This window comes from Columba livia, chromosome 5 (genome assembly GCF_036013475.1).
Source record: "Columba livia isolate bColLiv1 breed racing homer chromosome 5, bColLiv1.pat.W.v2, whole genome shotgun sequence".
NCBI classification, from domain to species: Eukaryota; Metazoa; Chordata; class Aves; order Columbiformes; family Columbidae; genus Columba; species Columba livia.
This window is the reverse complement of record NC_088606.1, coordinates 55,009,881-55,031,074: the sequence shown is the minus strand read 5'-3', so window position 1 is coordinate 55,031,074 and position 21,194 is coordinate 55,009,881. Positions and strand designations below refer to the sequence as shown.

General features: G+C 41.8%; 1 protein-coding gene across 12 annotated transcripts in view; it reads right to left on the bottom strand.

The window, feature by feature from the left end:
• SOX6 (SRY-box transcription factor 6) overlaps nucleotides 1–11,076 on the bottom strand; it is a 384,531-nt gene extending 373,455 nt beyond the window's left edge. For 3 of the 12 annotated variants that reach the window (XM_065066132.1, XM_065066140.1, XM_065066133.1), the window contains exon 1: nucleotides 5,663–6,096. The gene's annotated coding sequence lies outside the window, so the exon portion shown is untranslated. Of the gene's footprint in view, nucleotides 1–3,843; nucleotides 3,985–4,426; nucleotides 4,565–5,662; nucleotides 6,215–10,108; nucleotides 10,289–10,786 lie in introns of those variants that run through there. The other 9 variants (XM_065066129.1, XM_065066136.1, XM_065066131.1 and 6 more) reach the window with 6 other exon arrangements.
• Between the last annotated feature and the right edge of the window lie 10,118 nt (nucleotides 11,077–21,194).

The following is a 21,194-nucleotide window of genomic DNA, read 5'->3' as shown; positions in this document are numbered from 1 at the left end:
ACTTCTGTGCTGAAAAGGCTTTGGGAACATGTAATTATCCAGTTTTATCACTGTAGAAATCGGCTGCTTTCCAGCAAATATGTCTATCACATCTCTTCCTCCTGCACAGAGCTGCATCTAAGTGCATATACACGTATTTCATATAGACATCACACCGGTCCAGTACACAACCTTACTAATGACAGGATTTTAACACATGTTGTTTTCACAATATGTCATGGCCTGTAATGATACATCAATAAAATTTAAAAAAAAAAAAAAAATCTGCATAGCTCACATAAAATAAAAGGAAATTCAGTTTCTGTGGTTTGGTATCAAGTCCCCTAAAGTGCCCATTCTTGCTGTTCTACCTAAGGAAAAAATAGAAAACGGTGTAAACAAAAATTGCACAAAAACACCCTGAAGGAGACTAGTAGAAATAGGCTTACTAAGGCACAAACTTGAAACGTGCACCTTTGTGTTTTGCTGCTGCTTGAAGAATACGCTATATGTGAGCTACCGAATGCATCATAAAGCAGTACTTCTCTCGCAGGTTCTGACATCATGCAGAAATGTTTCAAAGCTCTGTCTCTGTGATTTACTATATTAACTGAAATGTTGTAAAAATATGTCGCTATATCACTTCAGTTGACATAGCTTATATATACACAAACACCCCTATTTACATAACTTATAAAACGTTAGTCATTACACACAACCTCTGCCAAACCAGCCCACTGATCTTTTAAGTCACACTATGGAAAAAGAAATATACATCACCTCATTGTGTGGGGTATAAAGAAAAGAGCATCACGGCTTCTCTTTCCTAAGTAATTTTTGTTCCGTTAAATAAATAAATAAATAAACAAAAGCCTTTTAAGTGTGATCTATGCACTTTTAAGGGAGAAATCAAATCAAACCAAGTGTAAAACATTAATGGATATGCTTCCTGAAGTGATATCTCCCAAGGTGATTTCAGTGTTTAGCAGATATAAGGTCATGACTAAAGAAACTTTCTAACGTCCACTGAGAAAAAATATATTTGTTTTTTCTATCATCATGCAAAGCTCTGGCCTTTATTACCACAAGATATTCCAAGGCCTCTAAGAACTGCAGACATATATGGATACTTTCGACTAAAAATATGATCAAAGATGCAAAAAACATGTCCAAAGTGATTTTTTTTCCCCCATTGAGCAAAAGACTTTCAGCTGGAAGTGACCACTAACAATTGTTGGCCATATATATGAAAACCCACTGGCCAGGGAACAAGCACTGGCAGTTCTCACTTGTGAACAAAACCAAACTGACAAGTGAAGGCAACTAACTTCGGACATCAGTTATTATCTTCTACAAATCAGGCACTAGTGGCCTTACGAAGGAAACTGATGGGCTCCACTTTGTTTCTCTTCTCGGTTTCACCAGTGTGTAAACTGGTGGAGGAAGGAAAAAAATGAAGCAGAGTTACCTAAGTTGAGCTGAGAATCAGTTGTAAGTGCAGGGACAGCTAGCCATCTGTCTCTCTTCCTTTACCCTGTGTGTTATACACATGACACTAGTCAGCACCCTGCGATCTAGCAGAGAAGGGCACTAAGTGAGCTATGAAGCAACCCAGCTAAGTCTCCCAGCAGTACTGAAACAGCGTTCTGAACTGCAAGAAAGGGAGAGAAAATAATGCATTTAGCAGAGGGTGCGAGATTGGAGACCAAAGGGCCTCTTACATTCTCATCGCTGAATGAATTAAAGTTCTAGTGGAAGAGGTCGGAGAAATCAGAATGAGCGAAACAAAAAGTGTGACAGGAGAAACGGAGCCAGCAGCCGTAAATCCGGGGACAAGGCGGGCAGCCGCCAACAGCCAGAGCCTGCGGCCCGGCGGCCCTGGGAGGCGCGGGGTCCCCCGGCGGCGGCCGCTCCTTCCCCGCGGGGCTCCGGCTGCCCCCGCCCGTCACGGGGGCAGGAGCCCTTCCACGAGCCGGCGGTGAGGGAGCTGGCGCGGGCGGAGGGGGCCGGGGCGCTGCGCCGGGCAGCCCGGGGGCAACCGGTCACTCGCTTCGGCCCCACGGCGCGGCCAGGGAGGCGCGGGGGCCGGAGCCGCCGCCGGGCCCCCACCCGCCTACCCCTCCCCCGGCCGCGGGAGTCCGGCGGCGGCCTGGGGAGCGGCGCTCGGAGCGATGCCCGGGGCTCACCTTCCCCTCCCCCCGGAGAAGTGCGCTTCAAAATGGTTTTGCAGGCGAGGTTGGCCTGGCTGCGCTTGGTGCATTGATTCCAAGTGCAGTGCCTGGTTTGGTTTCCGTATATTCTTTGGCTTTTAATAGCTAGCTGAGGGAAAAAAGAAAGCATTATTGTTTTCTTTCTTTCCTTCTCTCATTGCCTATTCTAAATTTGACTCCAAAGTTTAAGCAGTTGAATTGGCTAATTCTGAATACAGTCTATTGAGAGACCAGACACAGCAGTATATCCCTGTATAGCAATAGATACAATGTGCTGAATTGGCAGTCTAATTATAAATGTGGCATTTGGACCTCCTTTCAGACCCAGTGCCACCTTACCTTATGAGGGAACTTCAACTACAGCAACTGTTCAAAACAAAATGCCATTACAGGATCAGCTTCACCCAACACTGGAATCAGCCAGGGGATTGTTTTACAAACAGCCTTTCTCACTTAACACAAGAATGTATTATAAGGAAAAGTTATGGACAGTGCAGAGTCTGAAGAAAACGCGTATGTAGTTTCTGCCAGGTGTCGAGCTACTTCAAACTGCAGCATACTCCAAATGACCTCATTATTTTCTTTTAAATGTACTCACTATAAATAGATTATTTCTTAGTTTTACTAGAATGAGCTGCTAGGTACGCTTGCTGTTTATATTCTGAGTGTAGCATGCATGTAATGTTGTGAGCACAGAAACACGCAAAATATCCTGGCTCAAAACAAAAACCTGCAATAAGATCTTGCCAAAGAATCATGGTGTGGTGAAAAGAAAGTTTTTTAAAGCGTCTTTTCCAGGGAAATATCTGTATATGATTGCAGACTACATGCACATATCTCACATTCATTCTTATTATTTACTTTATGGTATAATGGCTTAATTAAATGAGTGGGCACAAGCACGTCAATAAAACAAGTCAAGTCAAGTCGAAGTCTCAAAACAGGTTTCAAAATTACTCCATTACACGAAAACAGAAAGGGAAATTCGTTAATTTTTGGACCTCAAACCCTCTTTAGGGACTGGATAAAACTGTTCTTCTGCCCTCACCATCAGCACTGAAAATGGAAATACCAGAAATGTGTAGATGAGAGCAAAAGAAAACAGTATGAACAAAGTACTGCTCATGTGCCGAAGGCTATTTAAATTAGCTTAATAAACATATACCTTATCTACAAACAGCAGGCGAAGATATATTACTTTATCACGGAAAGTTTCACCGTCTATGTTTTTGGGAAACACCCCTAGGACAGAGCTAATCTGTCGTCCCCAGGCTCCCACCAGGCTGACTTTCTCTCCAGTACCCCCAGCCCCCCGCCACTCAGACACAACAGTAATTGATTTTCACGTTGCCACTTTCACTCCTTCCCCTCCTTAAAAAATTAATAATATATATATATGTGTGTATATATATATATATATACACGATCCCCCCCCGGTGAAACGGTCCGCAGAAAGCAAAGACAGCAATCAAATCGATATGATCAGTGGCTCTGATTGACCTCAAGGCCCTGCTCTGCTGAAGCCCGCAGCCCCTGCTGCAAGGCGGGTTAACTGCTCCGCGCTGCTCAGCGCCACTCGGAAAGGCAGCTGGGAAGCTCTCTCGGCAGAGGAGCAACTCTGGCAGCTCAATTATTAATGCACGCGTGGAAGTACCTGCTCACATCACGCCTATACGTTCTCTCTCACGTATCTACACACAGCCACGCTCACGCAGGGGCGACCCCCGCCGCCGGTACACGCGTGTACGCATCACACGAGCGGGCTCGGCGGCAGAGCCGGTGCCCGTTCCTCCCCGGAGCAGGGCAAACCGCAGAGGCACCCTCATTAGCTCCCACTGATGATTCCTTTCAGGATCATGAATGGAACAATTGTCAAAAACTGCGGGAAAAAAAAACAAGCCCCAAGACTATTATATACAGACACAGCTTGTGTGCGCGCATGTGACATTTGCAGGCAACCCAGATTTGTTCATAAACTCTTCAGCATTATCCGAGATAAAACATTAAATTGCTTATAAAGTTAAAGAGGCTTCTTATCCCCAATCAAAAAACAATCAGCTTCGAAGGTAGTGAAAGCCAGGAAAAGAACAAGCTCTCCACCAGACACACCTTGCCTCACTCGTACCCTACAGCACCGTCTGTAAACAGCTGCGATAGCTTGTTGCAGCTGCCACTATTTTATTTTAAAATAATAACAATAATAACAATAGTAAGCGAAATACTTCCTGAAAACTTACTTTGCATTTAGTTTAGGCACTATTCTTTTTTTCAGCTCGCAAAGGAAGCCGTTTTGTCCAGGTTAGGTATTGTCTACTTATGGATCAGCCTCTGGCTAAGGGTTTATTTTAATTTATGGCTTATGCATTCTTTTAAGGTCGATTTGCATGACCTCCGGCAAAGAGCTAAGGCAGCAAGAAATCCCAAGTCGAATGTTGCCACAAAGCGGCACACATCTCCCTTTGCCCGGGTGCAAACAGAGCTCTCTGATGATGGACTGCTTTCTTCCCCCCTCCTTGTGTATCACAAATTAGGGTGCGATATCCATTTTAAAGTTTTCGGTATAACTTTATCCAAACCCTCTGCCCGGAGAGATAAGGCGCCGCCGCAGAACGCAAATCCCTGAGGCAGCGCCCCCGTGCGGCCACAGCCAGCACGGCCACCGGCAGCTTTGTGCCGGGCTCCGGGGCCAGCGCTCGCCTGTGGCGAACTCCAGAGCAGTTGCCCACCTCAAACTTAACGGGCAACCGAAAAGCACCACAAAAGTCCCTTCGCCTGTCTCCATCCCGTGTCTCGTGGGGTCACCCGTGAAGACAAACCCACGCAAGCACTTCGGAGTAATGACAGCAGCGCGCTGCTCTCAAAGATTTATTTCGGATTTTATTTTTCCTCTCTCCCTCTCTCTTTCTCCCTCTCGTGTTAGCTCCTTACGTACAATATCTTCCCAGCACCATGTGTTCGCCTGCCGTGGGTGATCTTAAAATACAACGCTGATCTGTCACTACATTTTTAAATAAACTCTACTCGGGAAGGATGAGAAAGTGTTGTGATTGCAAGGTACTGGGGTCCCTTAACGTCTCGGAAACCTCGGGATTCAAACAGCCCCGGAAACTCGCACGGGCACGAGACTATAACTACTTTTCCCTAAAGAAAAAAAAAAAAAACAAAACAACACAACAACAACACCCTCGTGGTACAAAAGTAAATAATCGTGCAGGGGGAGGCGGGGGGAAGGGCTGAATTCAGCAATGCTAAAAGCTAAACAACAGATCTACCTCCGGACGCTGCTGCTTCACTCAATTGCAACTAACAACCCATTAAAGACAGCGCAGAGGGAACCGGATTCTCTCCTGCAAAGCGACATAAATCCAGCGAAAACCCATTAAACCACCACCACCACCACCAAGCCACGCAGCACTACACACCACAGCAAACAACAGGTATACAACACAATAGGGCTTTTTTTTCCTGGTTACCTCCTCGGGATCCAGTGTGGCACAAAGCACTGGGAGAGCCTCCTTTTTTTTTTTTTTTGCAACGCGCTTCGGTAATTTTCATTAAAAAAAAAAAAAAAAAAGAAAATAGAAAAAAAAGAGGGGGGAGGAGGAGGTGAAAGGGGAGAGAGAAAGAGGAATAAATGAGTGGTAATTCAGTAAAATAAAATAAAATAAAATAAATGAACTAGAGTCTGCTGGTGTTTCTCCGGGCCATGGATGTGCAGGATCCCGATCGTTAGAAGTTTGCGGATGGGTTGCCTGGAGATTTGGTTACAATCAGGTTCATTATTATTATTTTTTTTTCCTCCTGAAACAAGTGAAGGCGATGGTTACTGCTGTCAATCTTGGCAATCAATGTGAGCGGCCATGTCGTAAGTATTCAAAGCATTTCCCGTCGTGCAACATCAGAAAGTGAGTGGCCAGGGCATTGATCTGAGGAAGGCAAAAGGAGGCAGGGCTCCCCCGCCCAGACAGCACAGGCAAGATGAGACAACACAGAGAGAGAGAGGGGAAGAGAGAGAGAGGGAGACTGAGAGCGAGCGAGAGGGGAAAGCAACAACTACGGAGAAAGTGAGCACAAAACAGAAAGTGAAATCACCCTGGGCTGCCAGCCGCATCCCCGCGCAGCTATCACCACTCACATTGCTATTAGACACATGAAACCCTAAACCTCTCTCCTCTAATGACCACTGATTGCCCGGAGTGGTGAGGAAAGGTACTAGAAAGTTACCGGGGAGGGGGTGCGAGGGCGGGGAGGGAGGGGCGGGCGGGGGCCGGAAAAGGAGGAGGGGGAGAGGGGGGGTCCCGGGAGAGCCAGTTCGCCGGGCCGGGGCTGCGCGGGGGGAGCGGCGTGTTACTCGCCAGCCCTCCCCCGCTCGGTACGGCGCTTCCCGAGGAGTGCGTGGGGAGACACACACCAAAAAAGTCCTACCGGGCTCCTGCTCACAAATTCAAAAAAAAAAAGGTGGTAAAGCAAGAGACACGATCTGCAGGGCACGGGAAGGGCTGGTGGGGAAGCGTGGACGAGCACTCAGCAAGCGCTTACTGACAGTTGATAAATGGGGCTCTGAGGAGCCCGATCCCACAGCCCCGTCTGGGTAAAAAACAGATGAAAAGTAAAGTATAAATTACAGTAGAGATGGGAGTCCAGCTACAGGGAGGCGGGGGAGAGGAAGGGGAGAGGAGGAAGCAGAAGGCACTCAAAGTCCACAAACTATTTAGTGATGCGTTCCACAGAAAGGTAAAACGTGAGTACAGTTAAAAGGGAAAGACAGGTATGACCGGAGAAGAAAAACTCAATTAGGACGGACTCGAGCTGAAGCTAGGATTCTCGTGGCGACGACGAGAGCTTTTAGCAGCAGCAATATATAAATATATCTCTCTCTGACTACCAAAAGGCAACAGATAGGGACTTGAATATCAGCTTGAATACCAATTTAGGAACTCACGCTCCCTTGAAAGTGCTAATTGAGAAGCGGGGGGGGGGGGGGAAATCTGGGAGAAAGAAGAGAAAACTTTAAGGAGCTGAGGAGAAAATCAACCAGTGGCACAGAGTACTGCAAAACCAAGCAAGTCTCTCTGCTGTATTTTTACATTCCAAAGGTAAACATAAAAGAGTCTTTCAAACTGTCAGGGGCCCGCAGATCAGGTGGGCAAACAGCGCTGCAAAGCTAACGTCTCCCTCTTTTGATATTATTCACACCTAGGCTAAACTGTTGTTAAGATGGGAGTGCGGAAAGCAACCTCAAGCCCACAAAATGAGAGAGAGAGAGAAGTTGTTGATTCATCTCTGTATTTTTGGCACCTTCTCCCCATTTTCCAGAAGGCGCCTGGAACAGTTAGTAACAGAGAAACTTTTTAATTTTAAAATAGCTTCATAACTTATAGAGGCCAAAAAGACGAGGAGAAAGCCTGATTTCGCTTTCCTCCTCTCTCAAGGAGGAATTTGCGGAATAAGTTAGACCCAGAAGCATACTCAGCCCCACTGCGAATGAACCTCGCTTCATAAGGATGTGATGAAAATCGAGCATTAACGTGATGGCACAGGACTGATCTTATCTGGCTCTATTTCATTTTGTTAACAGGCTGTAAAACTCAACACGCTACTGGAATCGCGCACATTGCATCCTCTACCTTGCTATCCGAGGTCCTATCGTCCCTCTCGAGTCGAGTCCAGGGAAAATGAGTTTTAAGTCAGAACCTTTTGGAATAGCGGACCTATTATAGACAGTATTTTTGGCAATTCCACTACAATAAAAAAAGCAATCAGTCCTGTTCGGCAAGCAGCAAACACCTTGAAACAGAACTTTAGAATTATCTAACAAAGCTTTGTCATCAAATTAGCTGGCTGAGGGCACAGCTGCTAATTTCCATGCATTAACTCAATTTTAATAAAAGACTTAAAAAATGAAATTCGGAAACGAGGTAAATTGTAAATAGTGAGTTTGTATTCACCTACGTTCGGCTCATTCACAGTGTTCACCTTGCTGCAGTTATCTGGGCTATGGATTTAGCAACAGGAAATAGCTGTCTTTCCAGATATTGCTATGTTCTTTTTAATCTTTAATTTCAAAGATTCCCGTGATTGGTCACTAGTACTTGCCTTGCAACAGATTTAAACCTGCTGCAAGTAAAGGAAACACCTTGACTTTTCGCATAACTAGTAGCTTTGGCGCGCAAAATTAAAAAAAAAAAAAAAAACACTCTGTAAGAAAAGAGAGATAATCACAATACAAGGACGAACCATCCTGCCCGAGTTTGCAGCCTCATCAATTTGTTACTGGAAGGTTGTTTTTTTTTTTTTCTTTCAAGAAACAGCAGGGGAGAAAAAAAACCCAACACCTCCACTCTTCAAATATAGCGTCCTCCTTATTAAATACGAGGGACAAGAGATAATGAAGGCATCAGATCAATCTAACCGCCCACCTAGCCCCAAATCGGGAGAGCATCTCGCTGCACTCCCGAAGATCCTGTGCAGAGAGGGACACTTGGCTGGGGCAGGACGCGCAGGGATGCGGCCGCGTTCCCAGCCAGAGCGCAAGCCCCGCTTTGCAGCTTGTTGCTTTCCCTGTGTGATCAGTGAAGTTACAGATGGAAAACACAGTGCCAGAGCTACAACTTCTCCGCGGCAGAGAGGACTCCTTGGGCATTGTATGCAAATGTGCGTGTGTGCGCGTTGCACAGGAACAATTGTGGTTCCCGCTTTGTTTGCATAAGTGAACACCCGCCGTGTAGATACGTATACACATGCCGAGAAACAAGAAAACGCTTTTACTTTTAGCGTTACCATACGTTTAGGGATCGCGTTTGAAATTACTTCCCTTGCTTTTGCTTCATGAAGGCTAAAAGCAGCCGGAGCAGCCGGCGTAGGCAGATGTTGAGGAGGGATGCTGAACTGCTGCGGGTCCTTGCACAGGGAAGGGATCGGAGGCGCTCAGTTCAAGTCGGGGCACTTACCTGTTCACAGCTGTCACTGCATTTTGCGGCGGCTCTCATTAAATAAGTTAAAGTAAAGCGATATTCAACAAGGGAAGCAACCTGTCTGTTAAGTTTTACATGCCGCATGTTTAACATGATGAGCAAACCTACAACTCCTGCAGAGTTGGTGGAACAATCTCGGAAGTTTTCATTCGAAGGGCAAGAAATTCCACCTGAAAAGTCATTCACCCAATACTAAACTCCCCTCTTTCCCCAACTAATGCCAGGCAATTAACAGGCGTATTTATAAATTCCCTCTACTGACACTCTCCGACAATTAAGACTTTTTATAGGCTTGTTAAAGATGCTCAGATAAACTTTTGCAAAATAATCAACAGCATCTGAGAGAAAGCTAAAGGAAAAGAAGTTAAAGCCTGATCATCCAACTGTAAGAAAGTTTTGTTATAGTGGATAGAAGCGTATTACCGCACGCTTCTTCATAAGCAAACCTATCAGCTGATATGAGTTCGCCTAGAACAAGAACCTCTGGCGATCTCCTCAAAATTTGGAGAATGTTTGCATTTTATAACGCTCAAAGCTAAAGATTTGACTGAAAACCAAAACTCTGAATTCCTTATAGCGTCATCTGCCAACACAATGTATTGTCCTGGTGGAAAGAGGATCAAGCAGATTTTAATTTCATTTGAAACTGTGCATCATCTTGATAGGGAAGCAAAAAGCCGCAGCAACAATCTCCCCACTCCACCCCCTACCCCCCCACCCCCCCGTTCCAAAAGAAAAAAAAAGGGGGGGGGGGGGGGGACACGACTGAAAAAAACACATAAACTTTTACAAAGAAAAATAAAAGCAAGTTTGACATGAAAACCCCTTCCTGTCTCGGAAAGTTCATTTTAAAGGTCCCCTCTGTAAATCTAAAGTGCAAACACCAGGCTAAGGTAGTGAGTGGCTGGAATTTGCATGCTGATAAGAGAAGGCTGTTGTACTTACAGTGACAGAGGGCAGGCTGCGGAAGAAAAGCTGTTTGTGTTAGCCTGAGAGTCACCCAGGGCTGCAATGAGAGGAGAAGAGAGGAGTGGGAGTGCCAAGCTGGATACACCTTCACCGCATCTCATCACATCTGCCAGCCTCTCTCTCCCTCTCTCTTTCATTTCCACATTCCCTTTGTTCCTGAAAAAAAAAAAAAAAATCTACACGTCACATCAGTCCCCAGATGCAGTCTACACCAAAGAAAAAAAAATGAATAATTCAATCAAACTGTGCATAGTCTCTAAGGCAATAAATCTATTGCACTTAAAGAAACGAAGGGTAATTACCGCTATAGAATTAGAATAAGGCCAGAGTGCGCAGGGATCCCAGGGTCTGTAAACTCCACGGTCAAATAAAGTTTCATTTATTTAATCCTTTGACAACCCCAATGTAAACTCAAGGGGAGGATCGGAACTTACTCCGGTTGGGTTTGAGAATGCTTGAAGTGAATGTTATAAAAGGAGAGCGCCCGTGATCTGTAACAAACACAATGCAAGGAAGTAGAAGTGTTTCACCGCATCACCTCCAGGGTCCGATCCCCCCTCCCTAATGAAGAGCAGACCACACTCCCACTTCCACCGGCTTCTGCTGCTCTCTGCAAGTGCATCGGGAATCGTTGGCAGCCGGCAGCCGCCTTACCTGCTCCTGGTTGCCAAGAAAGCCTGAGAAAAACTCAGGGTAGCCGGCAATTTTGTTCCACGCTCTGGCGGAAAAAAGCCATGGGGGATTTGCACCGGCACGGATTGACTCGAAACGCTGCCCCTGACTTGTGGACGTGTGCTGGGCTCAGTTTGGAGACTGCCTGCGGGGGCGGGGGTAGCACGCCGGGGAGCCGATCCCGGCTGAGCAGCGCTGCTGGAGCCCCGCGACAGAGCGGCCGAGGTAGAATGGAGGAGAGCCACGCTTTGCCCTCTCCTACATCTAACGCTGCTCTCTCGGCTCGGAGGTAAGATGACTCTATATTGTGTTTATTCTCTCCGGGTAACTCGGGTCCCAGGGGCACGCTTCTGTATTAAGGAGGGCGGCGGCTCAGGGCTGTGTCTCAGATCGTTATACTCAAATCAAGCGGGAGTTTAACGTCGGCATCTGCTGCTTTACACTTTCAATTACATTATTTGTAAACTTCTCCTGGGGGGCTGGGGGAGGAGAGAGACAAGGGGGGGAAGGAAACAACCCCAGGTGAGGCCGTGCTGTTCAGATGCCACAGACTCCCGCTCTAATTGAGCCGGGCTTTGTGCCGGCCGGGAAGATTAAAACACCTTCCACTGACGCAGAGCATCGCGCAACTCCTGTATTTGAACCACTTTCATAGACAGTTTTGATTTATCCAAAACATTAACGGAACTGTTATTCTAATAAAGGTAAACTAGAAAACACACTTGCCTCTCCGCTCACTTGGGCTTTGTTTATGTGCTTAAAACGCCACCGTGAGGCGAGTGCAAATAAAGCAGCGAAAGCAACCTCCTGCCAAGGAGCTCTCGGATTAGCACTTCGCAAAGCAAAACAAACAGCGTTAGCAGCAGCGCGAAAGTCATCGCAGAACCGGCGGGCGCGGGGCCGGTGGCTCCGCCGGGGGAGCGCCTCCCGGCAGTCTGCCCGCCCGGGGCAGCACACGCACGCTCGCTTTCGCCCGCTATCCCGAGCAAGAGGCGGAAGGGTAGAATTTAGGGAGACGGGGATACACAACGAGAAAACCCAACAGTGTTTTCCCTAACCATCTGCCCGGAGTCTCTCTTCTTTCTCTGCCTTCCCGCCCCCGCCGGTACTGCTCCCTGCGAAACGCCCGGCCGCCCCGCTCGAAGGCAGAGTCCCCTCGGAGCGTGTGCCGGGGAGTATCCTGGTCCTCTGCCCATATTCCTTCTATCTCCTTCCCCTGGCCAGTTACACTGTCCAGGCTTTCCTGGAGGATTTTGCTTCTGCAGTCTTTTAGGTGATTTCAAGTCAGAGGCTGGGTTTATAGTTTATCATCTACATTCGATTTCTTTTGTTTGTTGTAATGGAAAAAAAAAGAAAAAAAGCCTAGGCTGTTATGATCCATGAACCCTGGGGTGACACTACTAAAAGTTGTGGGTAATACTCAGCATAGTGAGTTTCTTAGGCATGCTCCAGGCACAAGAAAACTACAGGAATGGATCAGCTTTAGGAGACAGATCCTGTTTTATAGGGGCACAATGCATAACAATACATTGCAGGGCCTAGCCCTACTCCCACGAAAAGCCTTAAACCAGGAAGGGGTCCTCTCCTGGGATGCCAGCAGCTGGTGGGATTGATGCTCTCCCCAAGCCACGAAAAAGCACTCATCACTCCGGTGCATCCTGGCACCTGGCAAAGCACTAACTGCACCGCTGAAGTCGAAGTCACCAAACTCTCGACTACAAGCTGCACTGGCAGAGTAAGCTCTGCAAATGAATCATGAGAAAAGGCAATTACATTCAGTTTTGATCAGAAATCACATTAAGATTGAATACCTGACACTTGGCAGGTATAGAGTAAAAAAAGAAAAGCAGTAGTATGACTGTGGAAGGTGCAAACATTTCCACTGAAATGCATTCTGCTCCTCCTATTCTGGGTATTTCACCTAACAGCTGGATTTGCGTACTTGTCATCTTAATTATTTTTCTACTCCCATCTCTGTATAATTGACTGACCATAAAACACCGTTAACATATTAAAAAGCAGTTCAAGATGAGCAATGATTTAAAATGTACTTTTTCAGAAGGAACCCAAAGCCACACAAGAGATGCTTACAGCCATCACCACAGACATACGAAGGCATCTCCTCCTGCAACATACACCTGTGTGGCCGCACATATTATATCGATACTCCCAGCTTCAGCTGGGAATAGCTGAGCACATCGTGTGAATGAGGAAGGATGGAAAAATACACTGGCTTATCTATATCTGCGTGCACATTTGAGGAGCTAGGAGGGGACACATGCTAGAAGGCCCCCTTGCAGCCCCCAGCAGTACTATTTTATATTACAGCCCAGAGTAAATCATAGGTCAGTGATATAAACATGAAGATTGCTGCTTATTTTTCCCTAGAATCTCAGTCACAAAAAAACCTTTGCTAAACATGATTACTGCAAACCCCTATGAACCATTGTAAGGGTTTATCAGCACACCACAGTGATTTTCTTTTTTCACTGGCAATGTCCCATTTTGACAGCACCTGCTGGAATTCAACAGAGCATGTACAGACCTTATATTATAACACTGTATTTATTCCATCAGTTTATTTTTGTTTCATACCCCTCTTAAAAAAATAAAATCCCGACAAAAAAGCACAATTTTTAAAGTTCCTGACTCAACTATCGTGCTACAAACAAGACACTGTGTTTAAAAAAAAAAAAAAAAAATCTAAAAACCCCTGAAGGCTAGAATAAACATACAGACCTGAGGACTGGCCCACATTGCAAATAAATGCATTGCCACAAAGCCACATATATGTGCCACATGAACAGAAATAAAAGGAATCCTCAAGATTGTCCAATGATTTTGTATTTTATATTATTACTGCTGTGCACTTATAAACTCCCTTTGGTTTAAGATGTTCCTGTGGATTTGTGATAATATGGCCTAATCTTATAGGCTCGTGTCATTGTCAATTGTTTCACTCTGAAGCTCAAGTCCCATGCATGTACAGTGCATGCTTCTTATTAAGAGGATCAAAACAATGATGCTGGAAAGGATAAGCTGTTTAGAAAACGTCAAGACAAAAGGTGCAAATGTCTACAAAGAAATTTTGGGGTACAGTGTTGTTTTGGACTGTCCCATTTTGCCCGGAGCTTATAAATATCACGGCATATTGAAGGGGTAGTATGGCTGTCTCCTCGCTTTGATCACCTCTTGGAACACTTCACATTTTCTAACCAAAATATGCAGTAGTAACTTCTTGCAACAAAGTTGACTAAGAAGCAAATCACTGTATAAATCTTTCAAAGCATGTTTAAATATAGCTTACTAAACTGGGAACATTGGGTAGAAACTGCTGAAAGCATTCAGACTGTTAAAAACTAATAGCGACACAATCTCAACGTACTTGAACATTCAATTATATGAAACCTTTTTCCACCATAATATCAAATTTAAGACTGAAGTAAAGTAAATGTGATTTGACTGCTTTGGAATCTTCCTAAGACAAATGACTGAAAGAGCACGTTGTTTTATTTCCTATTTGAATCAATGATCAATAAGTCTTATACACAAGAATCACGTATTTTGAATATAAACCACACTTTTAAAATACGTGCAAGTTAGACAGTATAAAATAACTATGTTTTGAGAGCAAAACACACTATTTTTTAAGTCATTGCAATTTATATAATTATGAAATAACTTGAATAAGGCATCTTACAGTGGTCCTAGAATTTTTACTCAAGTAAAACACTCATTGATTCCAATGTGAGTGTCGCCTGAGTAATAGAGTTCCCTGTCAAACTGTTAAGATCAGCTAACTTCTAAAAGCCTGCAGATTGATGGAATAGTGTGATTATGCGAAAGGTATGTATTTAATATGGAAAAAAAAAAAAAAAACAAACAGGTTACCAGGCAAAGCTTTTTAGCATTTACAATAAAATAAGGCAGTAATATAAGTATGTGTTTTTAGGGGGTTTATAATTCTGTGCGTGGTCAGGCAGACATGCTTGTGACTTTATTTGTGTAAGTTATGCCAGTGAATCAGTACTCTCATTTCACAAGCATTTGAGGTTTAGCATCTAGGACAATAGAAACAGGAATAAATTGGCTTTAAATATTCCACTAACAAAACCAGACTATTTGCAAATCAATTGCAGTGGATTACATTGTAAGAGTTATTTTGGAATGTTGTTGTTAACAGTTTGTGAGTGGTGATATACATTTTCTTTGTTTTGATTGAATAAGCTCTTCAACATTATGTAGCAGAATTAGATTTTTAAAATGTTCTCATAAAAATTAGAAATCCCTTACAAAAAGTCAACTTCAAACAAACGAAAAACATTAACATAAACCTTTTTCTTATTTTTAAAATTAAGTATTGAAAGCTTAACTCTAATGAGAATATTAAGTAAATAAATGTTAACTCTACTCAGTGGTATTAGCATAGTTGAAATAGTAGTTTATAAATTTTTGAGAGCATCAGCATCATGATATGGTTGTCATAGAAACTGCAACAATATGTAATTTCAATTAATTTTACATGCAGTGATGCTGAGGCCCATATAACAATTCTTTTAATAAGTTCTAGAAGTAAATATTCAAAAGCAGGAATAAAAATATGAATAGGCAACAGTACCCTTCAATTGTTATTTAACTAACAAAAGAGGGAGAAATCTAAATTATTTTAAAACTGTAACTGAGCTGGATAAACTAGTTAAGCAGACTTTGACTTCCAAAACACTGAAATTAAAAGACGAAAGCTACAGAAACATTCAAACTCTAACTCAAAAAAGTATTTTTTCCCATTGAAGCAAATTTAGCAAAATCTGGGGAAAAAAAAATCCCGTTAAAGAAATATAAAACATAAAATACTTTTAAGTCATGAATGTTTCTTTTGTGTGTGCAAGAAGCAAAAAGTCAAATGTTACAAATCCAGGACCATAATACAAGACTAAAGAAAAGCTTTAAAGGTAGGAAATGTAACATGAATAGATTTATTTTTCCTGTATAATGCAGCTACTGTGTGTTATGAATGCTACCTTAAGTAAATCATTGCCAGACACACTCAACTGACATTAATGACTTGATTATTAGAACAGAAAAGCTAACCAAAATAAGGGCAGTGTTTTGTGTTGGTTATTTTTTTTTAAAGTAATAATTGTATTGTAACAGCATAAAATATATTTACTTATTTTTGCTGTTCTAGGACAGTATGAACATACACTCTTGGTTTCTTATTGCATGTGTATGATACAGTAACTAGTCTGATAGTTTACACATGAAAGAAAATACTCAGAAGATCCTAACGATTTAAAAAAATGTGGATTTTCAACACATTTTACACCATAATCAATAATTGCATAGTATATTTTGTTTACATTTCCTGAGTGGCCACACAGACTAGAAGATGCAAGACCTTTCAAACTGAGACCCGAAACACGCTGTTTGTAAGTAAATAAAAACTATCAATATTAAAACCAAACAAAAAAAGGGAAAAATAAAAATAAACCTCACAGCCTAGAGAAGCTATCTGCAGTGAGAAAGGAGAAGCATCTAGTGCTATCCTTTCTGATAGGATTAAGGAATGCTACAAAAGAAGCATTTAAATCTCTAGTTTTCCCTGACAATTAACAATGAAAAGCAGATGTTTACAAAGCTATTTTACATGCTCGTTTATAAGATGCTAAAAGATGGTTTGTGGATGGTAAGAAGGAAGAGCTGGATAACTGCTTGTCTGGTGTATATTTAAAAGCATTTTCATTGGCTCAGTTATTGTTAATAATGAAAGAAACACTTTGTGCTGCATGGCTGTGACTATAGAAAACTGCCGTCATAAAGTCCTCAACAAACTCTTAAGATGCAATTTACAAAGATAATAATAACACAGAATTATTTCACTTCTCTGAATGCTACACATTTGCATACCAGGACTGTGTACAATATACTCATAATGCACATTCATAACAACAAGGACTTCTTAACATCGCAACAGCACAAGATTTGTGCATTAAAAATCTACAGTTCCAAGTTTTCCTTTTCGGTGGGAAACCATTTGTTAGTACAAACCAGATGCTCTGCATCTACACAGGGTAAGCCCACATTCAGTTCTACACCTTTATTGAATGGGATCATAGCAAGAAAATTATTAAATACTGCAAGGTAGCAACAATAGTAATAAATTCCCTCTCATATAGAAACACAGCAAATTAACTTTTCACACAAATTTGAGAAATCTGGTCTACAACTGTGAGTCAGGAGATGTGGGTTCTATTCCTGGCTGTGGTACAAACCTACAGCGTGTTTTTGAACAAGTCACTTACACCAAGTCACTTGAGTTTAAAAAAAAAAAACAAAGAATGCATGCATCAAGCTCAATTTAGACAGATCCATATCTGCTTCTACGGGATGCGTGCAAATGTAGGCATACATCTCTGAAAAGCTGGGGCCTACCCTTTTTGGACTTTTCATCTTCTTGTTCTATTTCTCTACATGGAGAGAGATTGTTGGGAGACTTAATTCATAAAAGACTCCTCACATATCAATTATATTTATGCATAACAAGATTACCATTAGAAGTCCCAGCCCTGCAAAGACTCATATGCACGTTTCACTTCACACATTTGTAGTAGTCCAATTTACTCTAATAGAATTATTCACTCTGTATAATTCTAGGCATATAAACTTCTGCAGTATCAGGAACTAAGTTAATGGAATAGATAATGTGTTAAAATACTCATACACGTTAGTAATGAGGTTCAGGATTCACATTCTTAAAGTCCCAAGTCATATTCAATAAAATTATTTTTAAAATACTGCTATTATAACATTCTGGTACAAGTAAGAAGATGCATACCCAACTTGACATTAAAAAAGTTGCTGTCTTATCGTAACTACATTTTTAAAACAAATAAAAACTTCTTTGCGACATGCAAAATAATTCCAAAAACTTCAGTTCTAGTCATAAAAGAAAGTCATAAATCTCCTGTGTGTTGCCACCATCCAAGCTGCTTTTGGTTTTTACCTCAGACATTTCTGTTAATGCTTACGCTAGTCCTGCTATTCAGTTGTGAACAAACATATTACACTGAAGTATAAAAATATTAAATTCATATTAGTTAGACAGGTTTCATGTCTTCAAAGGGCTCTTCCACAACTCTGACTTCTCATCCACAGACTATTCTCTTGGAGTAAAATTACGCTACATACATAATGATATGCAAAGTAGATCAAGTTTCCAACTTGCAGCTATGGCCATACTCAACTTCACCCGAATGGATACTGTTCACATGGTTAAAACTAAACATGCATATAAATGTTTATAGAATTGGGGCTGAAAGTAGCAAACAGTCTTCCTGATTTGGATGGATTTTTACCATAACACAAACTATTTACACAGAAATCTAACAGCAAGGCATAATTGAAAATATTTTGTATACCTTTCAAAAAACACCATGGGGAAAATACCTTCTGAACAGCTGCTGCTGGTAAAGCAGATAGGGAGAAAAGAAGGAAAGAACTTCCCTCTCAGTTTGTGACAGCCTGCACTGGTATTGCAGTGCTGCCAAGTATCAAACCAGCTGACACAATGCAGCTCACAACTGCCTGGTTTTTCTAGTACCAAGTTCCTCAGCCCACACACAAAAAGGTATCCTGCCTTCGCCCTCCCTTCTTCCCACAGAAATTATACTCCTGGCTGGGTCCTCGAATGCTGGCCTGCAACAACCATGGAGGAGGTGACACAATTTACTTCTGTCTCAGTATTGTGCCGTTATTTTAATTTGATGACATTTTAATAATATGGAATGGTTAGCTTTCCCAGACTACCATCTGAAACGTCTGTGACTAAGGTTTCTGTTCTGTGGGTTTTTCTTTTTTTTTTTAATTTTTTTCTTCTTTTCTGTTTTGAACACATTTTTCAATTCGCTTTCTAATTTATGCAATAGCAAGGTATGCCCAAGGTGAACATTATAAGTTTTTGTCTTTTTTTAAATTAGCTTAGGAAATGTTCACAGTGTCCAGAAAAGGAGCCCATGCTCATGGAAGTCGGAATTAAAAAGAAAAACAGGTGGAGCAAAAGGAGAGCACTTCAGAATAAATATGGTCACACACACCCCAAGTCCCCAACTCTTATGGTCAGCAAGTAATTATTTCTTTAGTATGGTAATTTTCCACTTAAGCACTGAAACCTAAACCTAGATTGTAAAGCAGTACTCAAGCAGTCATAGCTTCTGCCTTTGCTTTTTCCTGTCCTTTCTAGAACTCAGACCTACAAAGAAAATTTGCCATGTTACAGTTTTTAATGTACAGAAGTGGGGGGAGTTCATTGTGGAATTAGCAATGTATTAGATTTGAATGCACGCATCTACTGTAGCTACAGATGATGGACCTTTTATAAAATATTCTCCATAATCATTGTGTTCAGCACAGGTAGAGACTCCTAAAAAACAAAACAAAATGCTTTGACATAATTTCTAAGGTTTTGGATCAAAGGAGGTGAAAAAAGGATTTGTTGAGGCCTATTTGATTAAAGACCAAGGTAAGAAAAGGCTAAAATTTGTGCTTTAAATATAGTACACCATACCGGATCCTTTTTCAACTCTAAAAAACCCGATCCTCTACTATACATTATTTGGCACGCTTGTTTTCTAAGAGTGCGATCCAAACTTTTCAAAGCCCTTCCATGAGGAACTTGTTTCTTTTTGCTAAAAAAAATTAAGATACAAATCCTTTGATTTACAGAGAAGCTTTATTTTGTGGAGAATATTAAGGGATTTTACTGTTGATATTTTCACATTAATATACATTATTTATCTCCACAGGGTGGCAAAAAAGAGAAAATTGCAAAGACTTACTGGGTGGCAGGAAGTGGGATTCACTATAATCAACAGCAGCAGGGGACTCTTTGAGGTTGCGTTGCAAGATATATTCAAGATTTTAGCAGAAAGAAAATAATTGCATTTAATATTGTGCTGGTGGGAAATAACATATGTTCAATCTTTTGCAGCTTTTATACTTACATTCAGATTTAGACTCTTGCCCTTTAGATGCAGAGGTACTTCTCCTTAAGATCTGGATACTTTTTTTCTTTTAAAGTAGACTTCTGCAGAAAATATCCTATTACTAGCCAGCTAGAGCTTTATGTTACTCATAAATGTTACTTCAAAAATTTATTAAGGTTTCATGAACATACTCACTGGACAAAATAAACAGCTCTATGTTCAAAAAGTAAGCCAAAACATAATTAAGCTTCCAGCGTTGTTTTATTTTAGATTTTTTAAATGAAAAACTCAAAAATTATATTCTTCCTCAGATGTTCGCTTAAAATTTCATTCTGGGTCAAATCAGTACAGTTCTTATAAATTCAGAACTTCTTTCAAATGGCTGTAGTTCTGTCTGTGTAAAGAGTAACTAGTAAGTCGATGAAATAATTGAAGTTAGTTAATACAAAAGAGAAAGCTGCCAGTCACATAAAGATTTGCCACAGTTAAAGGGGATGAAAATTTGTGCATATGATAAACTGATGTTGAGGCTCAATTATAGCTCTCATAAGTTCAGGAAATTAAACGTAACTAACTGGTTAGTCTGAGCTATTATAATTGTGTAGAATTGCTTTATAATCAGATACATACATACAGAAAGGTATCACCACAGCAACTTTCAATATAGCCCTGTTCTGCCCATGAATATCTGAAGTAGAAGAGACAAAGTGGCCACCAGAGGAGCCTGTCCCTTTCTCCAGACTTAAAAAGGACCTCTAGAAACAACTAATTTAAGCTAGATACCTGTATTTTAATGACTAAAGCAAGTGAGATGAATTCTATCTTGCACAACTATTGCAACCCTTGTCTAGTCTTACCATTTACCTTTTGTCATTCTGCTGCTTTGTGTTACTTCAGAATGGGAATCTTGGTGCAGACCATTTTCTGCAGAAAATGGTAAAGGAACAGTGATTATTTACACTATATGCAGATCTGCATATTCCTCCCCTATTAGTTTAGCTGCACACTTCAGGGAAGCAAATGAAATTATTTTTCAATGAAAATCTGCTAAAGCCCTACTTTTCATAATCCCATTGTTTTCTTAATTTTCTGTGTAAGTACAAATGGTAATACATTTATATATACAAAAGCACATCATAAACTTCTGCAATACAAAATACGCCAGATCTGGGTTTTGTATTGACATAGACTTACAAGTGCCTGCAAAAAGACATAAACTGGGAGTTGTGTGTTGGAGGAGGCGGTAGGGGAAAACCATCTTCCATTCAGTAACATCTCTCTTAAAAGTCATATTGAGGCTAAACATACTGGTTTCATTTGTAAAATGTAATACACGTACTTCACAAGCTGAAATTTCACGGTTACTTTACATGGCTTAATGGCTGGCATAACAAAATTTACTTTTTTTA